This window comes from Petromyzon marinus, chromosome 36 (genome assembly GCF_048934315.1).
Source record: "Petromyzon marinus isolate PM22_M1 ecotype Great Lakes invasive population chromosome 36, UKy_Petmar_22M1.pri1.0, whole genome shotgun sequence".
NCBI lineage: Eukaryota > Metazoa > Chordata > Hyperoartia > Petromyzontiformes > Petromyzontidae > Petromyzon > Petromyzon marinus.
Window position 1 is genome coordinate 565,184 of NC_133702.1, and position 9,312 is coordinate 574,495.

The window sequence follows — 9,312 nt, forward strand, 5'->3', positions numbered from 1 at the left end:
AGTGTCTATGAGCTGTTTCATTTGCAGGTGTAGTGGCAAATCGAGCAACAAGTATTGACGCAAAATAATGAGGGTAGCCGTTGGTAGAGTTGAGTGTGGCACTAGATATGGCCGGGAGGGACAGCAGTATGATACACAGCAGGAGAATTGCCATCTTTAAAATATCCGGGGTATACACAGATTTACACACAAGTGGAATAGAAATAAATATATATACTTGTAGGCCGAGCGTGAGAAAAACGTCTTGCCGCACTCGTCACACATGCACGGCTTCTCGCCCATGTGCTAGGGTTTAACAGCGCCCCCCCCCTCCCCAGACAGCAGATTCTTGGCTGTTGTGGGCTCGGCTGAAAAACGCTTGCACCACCTCCTTTCCCCGCCGCAGGATGGTGGTCGAGTTAGCCCTCGTACGATATAATTATATCGCTATATCGTTAATATTTTCATATTTCACTTCCTTACTCATTTTCGGAATGATTACAGCGTAAAATAGAAAGTTTTAAAGCAATCATTATTTATCACATTACATTACAGTAGTGCTTTGCGAACTCTTTTCCGGAGTAATTGGCAATATTCCATCAACATTTCATAATTTTTTTATTTTGAATACGATTGAGTTTATTTTGTCATACATTTTTACTCTTGAAGGGTTTGTCTCTTTCTCAATTATCAGGTAACCCTTCATATGCCAATTAAAAAAAAACTATTCTTATGAGACATCCAAACAGAGCCAGGCACTTTAGCAGCTGTCGAGCGTAGATATAAAAATAATAATCACGACGTTTCGATCGCAACACAGGCAATCGTCTGCAGGTGAGAGACGATTTCTTGTGTTGCGATCCAAACGTCGTGATTTCTCTATTATTTTATTATTTTTCTATCTACGTGACTTTACCGGAAGACTCAAAAAGTATGAATTCCTGCAGTCACGAAAGCTTTAAAGCAACGTTTATATTTTACTGGGTAAGGCCCACTGAGCTATGCAGATCTTTTTCAGAAGCGGCCTGGCCACAAATAGTAGCTCAGTAACGTGGCTTATCACTTGGAAATGTATAGCAGCCAAATGCTGTACTCTAAACGCACGTTTCTAAATGTGGAGGGGAAACCCGGAGGAGCCGGAGAAAACCACGCGACCACGGGGAGAACGACAAGCAAAGTCCAAACGTACAGGAGTCAGGGTCGGGATCGAAGCTCGTCTATAGCAGGCGAGGTGGCTGACATCTCGCCACCCTAGCACCAGAAGAGTGGCACTCCCCGACGACACGAAGCTATGTGCAATGACTGGCGAAACGTCGTACTCAGATTGTAAATGTTGTGGCTTTGTTCTCCAACACACCGGTGTGCTGTACTTGTAACGAATTGGCCACGTTCTGTTTACGTGACAACCCTTACTAGTTGGCTGTGTCGGGTGGTGGCGGGTTTAACGACACGTTTGTATATTTACACAATTTAACACAAAAAAACCTGTATTATGGATGATATTTTGGTCGCGAAAGCCGACGTGTTAAACATTACATTTTCTATTAAATGTATTATTTGGACTATCCTTCAAGCCTACTACTTATATATAAACAATGGTGGTCAAATGAAATCTACAAAGACGGCCAAATCACAACTCCATAAATCTAAAATTTTGTCATCACTGCTGCTTCCTCCCGTGCAATAACCGCCGGAGAGTGGGCTGTTGAGGCAGGCTGTGAAAATATAATTGCACTTCATTTTTGTTTATGTACTGGCTCCAAGCTAAATTTTTTCTATGTATACTGTACTTTTGTGACACTTCACCCGATCAGTCAGAATAGTAGCCTGGAGGTTGGCGCTGTTTTATTTGCGGCGCTTTGGCACTCAAGGAGGGTGGCAAAGGTCTTTGTGATGCACAAGTCTCTTTGGTTCGTGGCTTGGCTCACTGCCATCATTCCCACCTGCCACCAGTGCTACCAAGGTGCATGTTGATTGACTATCACGTTTCATGTTATTGCTAACAAGAAATATTGTGCTTACATAGAAAGCTGCATTTTTAACTTTTCTCACCGATTCGTGGTACAGCAGATTTGTGAAATATCGACGAATTTTGCCTTTGATAAAATCATAAAACTTGGCACAGAATTTATGGAAGTCAGTAAAATAATTATACAGGAGAGCCTTTTGATGATTTTTTAAAATCTCATTGTGACTTATGGGCTGAGGGTACTATTGCACGTTTTGATCAGCCCGTGTGTTGCAAGTGTTCAGTGCCAGGGCTTACATCATCACGTTAGAATCTCATGTATTGATTGCTCAATGCACGTATCTTGCCGATGAACGCACGCGAGCTATCGTTTTCTGCTGTGGAGATGCAGCCTGACAGTGAATCTAACTTACACAATTGGCCTTTCAAGGCGCTGTCGTCCATGCCTCAACAATGAGAGCTTCCATGCTCTGCTGGATGGTTTTCCAGATGCTTTCAGTAAAAACCTTCCCAACGATTTGGGGAGATCTTTGGTTCGGCACCCACACTTACACATGTAATGCTTGACATTTGTGACTAAATGTGCTCCGGAAAAGGTCCGCCAATGCATTCAGAAAATGCGAGATGCCGATTGGGTATATCTCCTTCGAATAACCCATGGAGCGGGGGGCGTCTGTACTCGTGATGAAAAAAGGATGGTTCGTGGAGGTTTTGCGTCAATTGCTGACACTTGAATAAGGTCGCTGTTGCTGATGCTTATTCATTGCCACGTATCCAGGAATCCATTGATCCTTTGTCAGTGGCAGTGTACTTTTGCACACTTTTTTGCCTTCGGGTTATTCGAACATAATGTACTCCTGATGGGCCGGACAAAATTCACCAGCTACCTTCCAAACATTGATGTAAATTGTCTTATCATGCCTACAATGAGAGCCTTTCCCAATTTACATCGACAACATGATTATTTTTTGGGAAACATTTTAACGAGCATATGTCCGGACTGAAGGAAGTGTTTTTGAGGTATCGTGAGGACAATTCTAAATTGAAACATTCCAAATTTGTTCACTTCCAAACTGTGGTACGTTACCTGGGACATGTTGTAATTCTGGAGTAGCTACTCACCCACCCTAACAATATTGCATGTATTGAGAGTTAGCCCGTACCTCTAAATATTACTCATCCACCAATTCAAAGGTCTGGTAACATATTATCGGAGGTTTGTTTAACACGTAGGCTTTCGCGACCAATATCATCCATACTATTGATGTGCTACTTGAGATGCACTACTACTGATGTGCTACTTGAGGTGCACTACTATTGATGTGCTACTTGAGATGTACTACTATTGGTGTGCTACTTGAGATGTACTACTATTGGTGTGTTACTTGAGATGTACTACTATTGGTGTGTTACTTGAGATGTACTACTATTGGCGTGTTACTTGAGATGCACTACTATTGGTGTGCTACTTGAGATGTACTACTATTGGTGTGCTACTTGAGATGCACTACTATTCATGTGCTACTTGAGATGCACTACTACTGATGTGCTACTTGAGATGCACTACTATTGATGTGCTACTCGAGATGCACTACTATTGATGTGCTACTTGAGATGCACTACTATTGGTGTGCTACTTGAGATGTACTACTATTGGTGTGTTACTTGAGATGTACTACTATTGGTGTGCTACTTGAGATGCACTACTACTGATGTGCTACTTGAGATATACTACTATTAGTGTGCTACATAAAGTGCACAACTATTGGTGTGCTACTTGAGATGCACTACTATTGGTGTGCTACTTGAGATGTACTACTATTGGTGTGCTACTTGAGATGCACTACTATTGATGTGTTACTTGAGATGCACTACTATTGATGTGTTACTTGAGATGCACTACTACTGATGTGCTACTTGAGATGTACTACTATTGATGTGCTACTTGAGGTGCACTACTATTGATGTGCTACTTGAGATGCACTACTACTGATGTGCTACTTGAGATGCACTACTATTGATGTGCTACTTGAGATGCACTACTATTGGTGTGCTACTTGAGATGTACTACTATTGGTGTGTTACTTGAGATGTACTACTATTGGTGTGCTACTTGAGATGCACTATTGGTGTGCTACTTGAGATGTACTACTATTGGTGTGTTACTTGAGATGTACTACTACTGATGTGCTACTTGAGATGTACTACTATTGGTGTGCTACTTGAGATGCACTACTACTGATGTGCTACTTGAGATATACTACTATTGGTGTGCTACATGAAGTGCACTACTATTGGTGTGTTACTTGAGATGTACTACTACTGATGTGCTACTTGAGATGCACTACTATTGGTGTGCTACTTGAGATGCACTACTATTGGTGTGTTACTTGAGATGTACTACTACTATTGGTGTGCTACTTGAGATGTACTACTATTGGTGTGCTACTGGAGATGTACTAAGATTGGTGTGCTACTTGAGATGTACTACTATTGGTGTGCTACTTGAGATATACTACTATTGGTGTGCTACATGAAGTGCACTACTATTGGTGTGTTACTTGAGATGTACTACTACTGATGTGCTACTTGAGATGCACTACTATTGGTGTGCTACTTGAGATGCACTACTATTGGTGTGTTACTTGAGATGTACTACTACTATTGGTGTGCTACTTGAGATGTACTACTATTGGTGTGCTACTGGAGATGTACTAAGATTGGTGTGCTACTTGAGATGTACTACTATTGGTGTGCTACTTGAGATGCACTACTATTGGTGTGTTACTTGAGATGCACTACTATTGGTGTGTTACTTGAGATGCACTACTATTGGTGTGTTACTTGAGATGTACTACTATTGGTGTGCTACTTGAGATGCACTACTACTGGTGTGCTACTTGAGATGTACTACTACTGATGTGTTACTTGAGATGTACAACTACTGGTGTGTTACTTGAGATGCACTACTATTGGTGTGTTACTTGAGATGTACTACTACTGATGTGCTACTTGAGATATTCTACTATTGGTGTGCTACATGAAGTGCACTACTATTGGTTTGTTACTTGAGATGCACTACTATTGGTGTGCTACTTGAGATGTACTACTATTGATGTGCTACTTGAGATGTACTACTATTGGTGTGCTACTTAAGATGCACTATTACTGATGCGCTACTTGAGATGCGCTACTATTGGTGTGCTACTTGAGATGCACTACTATTGGTGTGCTACTTGAGATGTACTACTATTGATGTGCTACTTGAGATGTACTATTGGTGTGCTACTTGAGATGTACTACTATTGGTGTGCTACTTGAGATGCACTATTACTGATGTGCTACTTGATATGCACTACTATTGGTGTGCTACTTGAGATGCACTACTATTGGTGTGCTACTTGAGATGTACTACTATTGATGTGCTACTTGAGATGTACTATTGGTGTGCTACTTGAGATGTACTACTATTGGTGTGCTACTTGAGATGCACTACTATTGGTGTGCTACTTGAGATGTACTACTACTGGTGTGCTACTTGAGATGTACTACTTTTGATGTACGTGAAGGATCCCCCTCATTTCGCGTGTCATATCAAACTTTGAGTATTTCCGTTGCACAGGGATCCCTCGCTTATATAAGATTTGGTTCTTGGGTGATCAGCTATTCCAAAAAAAACATTTTCAAAAGAATACAGCGATCTCCCGCTGGCAATAAAAGTTGTAAATTACAGAATTGTAATCAATACATCCCTACAACTTGGATCACACCTACTAAACCACCACAAAAAGGCAAGATAAAACACGTGTCATCAACTGCGTGATTGTTGGCAGCCAGAGGGATATGGAGATGGTTATATAAGTTTCGTCTCATATAAAAGGTGGTGACTTGGTCCCGTGCAGTACACCTGTGGCAGAGTGCAGTTGTGTGCGCACGCGGAGCACAGGGCCCTCTGTCACATGCTAGAGTCTAAGCGGCCTGCTGTTTGTTACACCACGGGTGAGGCAAATACGGTTGATGCAATTGGATTTGTGTTTTAATCTGCACGTTTAAAGTGTGCACTGAGTGGGATTCAACGTGCGCCTCAACAAAAAGTGCTGGACGAGGTGTGAGAGGGTGGGGTGAGGGCAAGCTGGGGACGTTTCAAGTTTCATTTATTAGGTATAACCCTGTGAGCCATGCGGCTCTTGAGTCAGGTGCAACCGCAACAAACAAAATATGAACAGAGAACATCTTAAAGCGATGACGCGCAACAGAAACATCCTGGAATAAACCAGCAAATCTTCCAGAAAAAAACACCGTATTACAACGCTGTGTGCTAAAATCCCAGTGTGATGCAAGTCAAACAATAACAACCATAATACAAATTTAGATTTAAAGCTTTCGTGACTGCAGGGATTCATATTCTTGTTTCTCTTGTACATGACTTTACCAAAAGAACCAAGAACCATAAAACAATTTAGATTAAAGTTATCAGGCCAACTCCGAACGTCCGCAAGAAACATGGCTTAACCATGTTTTCGAAATCAACAAAATAAAGCTATAAAATACAATGTAACAACAGTAACCATAGGAACTGTGATTCAAATTTAACAATAAACGATATACATAACATGTACGACCAAATTTGCAGTCATATTTGGCAGCATGACACTCCCAGTGTATGATGTGAGTGAGTCAGTGTAAGATGAGTGAGTGTATCAAGGCCTCCACGCCATCGCGGCCTCCTCCACGCCATAAGGAGGCCGCGCGCGCGCTAACCACGCAGCACGTGCGTGCGTGCCATGGACGTACAATTGACCTCGCCGATGATCAATGCTGATTAAACTCATGGCTGTGTGACTGATTTCTTCTTTGAAAGGCAATAACTTTGACGCAATCAAAAGTGCCCTCGATCCATCAAACAAGTAAATCCAGGCCATCAGCATCGACGGGGATCACGTGACAATCGAGAACCGTACCAACATCTATACGACGACTTTGCAGTCCTTTGTCAATCCACTGCTGGATGAAACCCTTGCCATACCATATCAGTCATTGCAGTTCTGTCCATACTTCACTGTATCACCTCAGATGAGTCTGCTACAATGTGTACAATGCCACGTACACATTTCTCTAACCATGGTACGCGTGTTGCTTCAGACTTACAACATTGGAAACGTGGTGATGAAGCGCTCATTTCAAAAGATCCGTTAAGTTAAAGATGTGACTGAAGACCGATTGACCTCTGATGGGTTACCGCATGCCTTTTTAGATAGCTAATTAGCTTATCAATCATTTAGCTTGTTGCTTTGGTACGTGCAATTCCACAATTTCAGACATAGATTTGGGTGTATTAATTCTGAATCACGACTGAAATTCAGAAACCTGCAGACACCCGCTTAGATTATACCCGACAAATGCCACATGTCTTCTCAGCCTCCAGGTGGCAGGGTAGCGCCGTTGTAACATTCGTGGCTCACAGCAAGACATCCATGAGTTTGTTTCATGACTTGGGTGCCTCTCTGTGTGGAGTTTGTGTGTTCTCCCCCCCTGTTCTGCATGGGTTTTCTCCAGGTTCTCTGGTTTCCTCCCAATAATAAAACATACAATGTAATTGGCATTAGTCAAACATCCGAATGTTGAAAAAAATTGCTGCAAATTACTTTAGTTGGATCACGCACAGTAAACTTGACCCTCCTGCGAAAAACGAGGTTTTCCTGGACGAACAAGCATAATAAAAGTAAATATAGACATACCATAAAAATAACACCTATTAGGATGATTGTGGAATTCCGCACTGTGTGGTCGTCTAAGTTGTGAAATCGACCAATTCTGCTTGGGTACTGTTTGTTACCAAGTTGTACTTCCTTTTCCTCAATTAAATGTGTTCTACATATCAAAACGATGTTTTGTGTGTCCCCTCTTGAAAACCAGATAGCTATTAAAATGTTCACACCATATATTCTTACATTTGCTCACCCATATAACGTACATTTCTCAACATACATGTAAATACCATTTCAAATGCACGGGCACGTGTCAACTGCAAGATACAGGCACACCTCGCCGAGAGCGGGGATTACGTTCCTGTAAAATTCCGTGTTGGGCAATATTGATTTGGACAAATAATGGCGCTTATGGGGAAAATAGGGCTGCGTTCCTGGGTCCCAAATTATCACCCCTGCCCTCTTAAACTGATTCGACACGATTTCCACCCCTGTTATTGTACTAAAGGTCGCTCTCCATTTCTTATGTTTGTGTACACTATTTTATAGCGTCTTATTTTGTTAAACACGCTAACACTTAATTGCCAGCCCGATGCTCGCACATAACCATGTCTCTTGAACGTTGATGATTAAACCATCTACCGACGTCTTCAACGAGTGGACGGCTAGATGCATGCGCAATGTGAACTTCTCTGTCCTGTCGTTGTGCATGTTTACTGAGTGTCTTCCACGGCAAAAGCCATTACGGCCCGTCACTGCTGTCGAAAGATAAGCCCTGAAAGTATCCCACATCCCACCATCAGCTCTTAGACTACGATCACAGAGACCCACAGAATCACAATTATTCACAAGCATACACAGAGACTAACAGATCTGCACTCACAGATTACCCCACCATCTGGCCCGAGGTATTCCCTTCCCCTTGGTAGCCAGACCCGTGTCTGTCTGGGCAGTCACGGCTTTTAACATGAAGCAAATTGTATTCTTAACCTCACATACATTTGCTTCTAAACTACAGTCAAACATTTCCCCACATTTCAAGCTAATTGTGCTTTATGTTTGTCCAGTAACTAGAGTTGCCTTATTATTTGGGTATTTTGGGAAAATATAAAGCTCACCATAATAAAGCACAACTTTATGCACACTTCAAGCTGTGTCTGCGGCAGTAGTTACATTGGGGAAACTAAGCGACATGTCTCGGACCGTGTTCGTGAACACAAGGCAGATCTGAAACACGGTAGGACCAATACCTCAGACGGAGGTACTTTACAAATCCACTGGCTATCAACAAAGATTCGTTCATGAAGCCATCCATATTTATAGACACAGACACAATTTCAACCGAGAAGATGGGTCCAAACTGAGCAATCATTGGAAGGACGTTATTAACCAGTTTAAATCATAACTGGTTGTGATGTTTCCAACCTACCTTCGAATGTTACTTGTTATTTTCGGCTCTCTGATTTTACATTGACAGGTAAAAATTTCTCACTAACACAGCCACCTTGCGCGCCGACGCGGCAGTGGCTCTACGATCTTACATTGGCATGCTAATCTCTCACATTAACATAGCCACCTCCGCACCCTCGTTGTGGAGGTCGCCTCCAATCTTACATTAACATGCTAATTTCTCACATTAGCATCACTAGCCCCGCC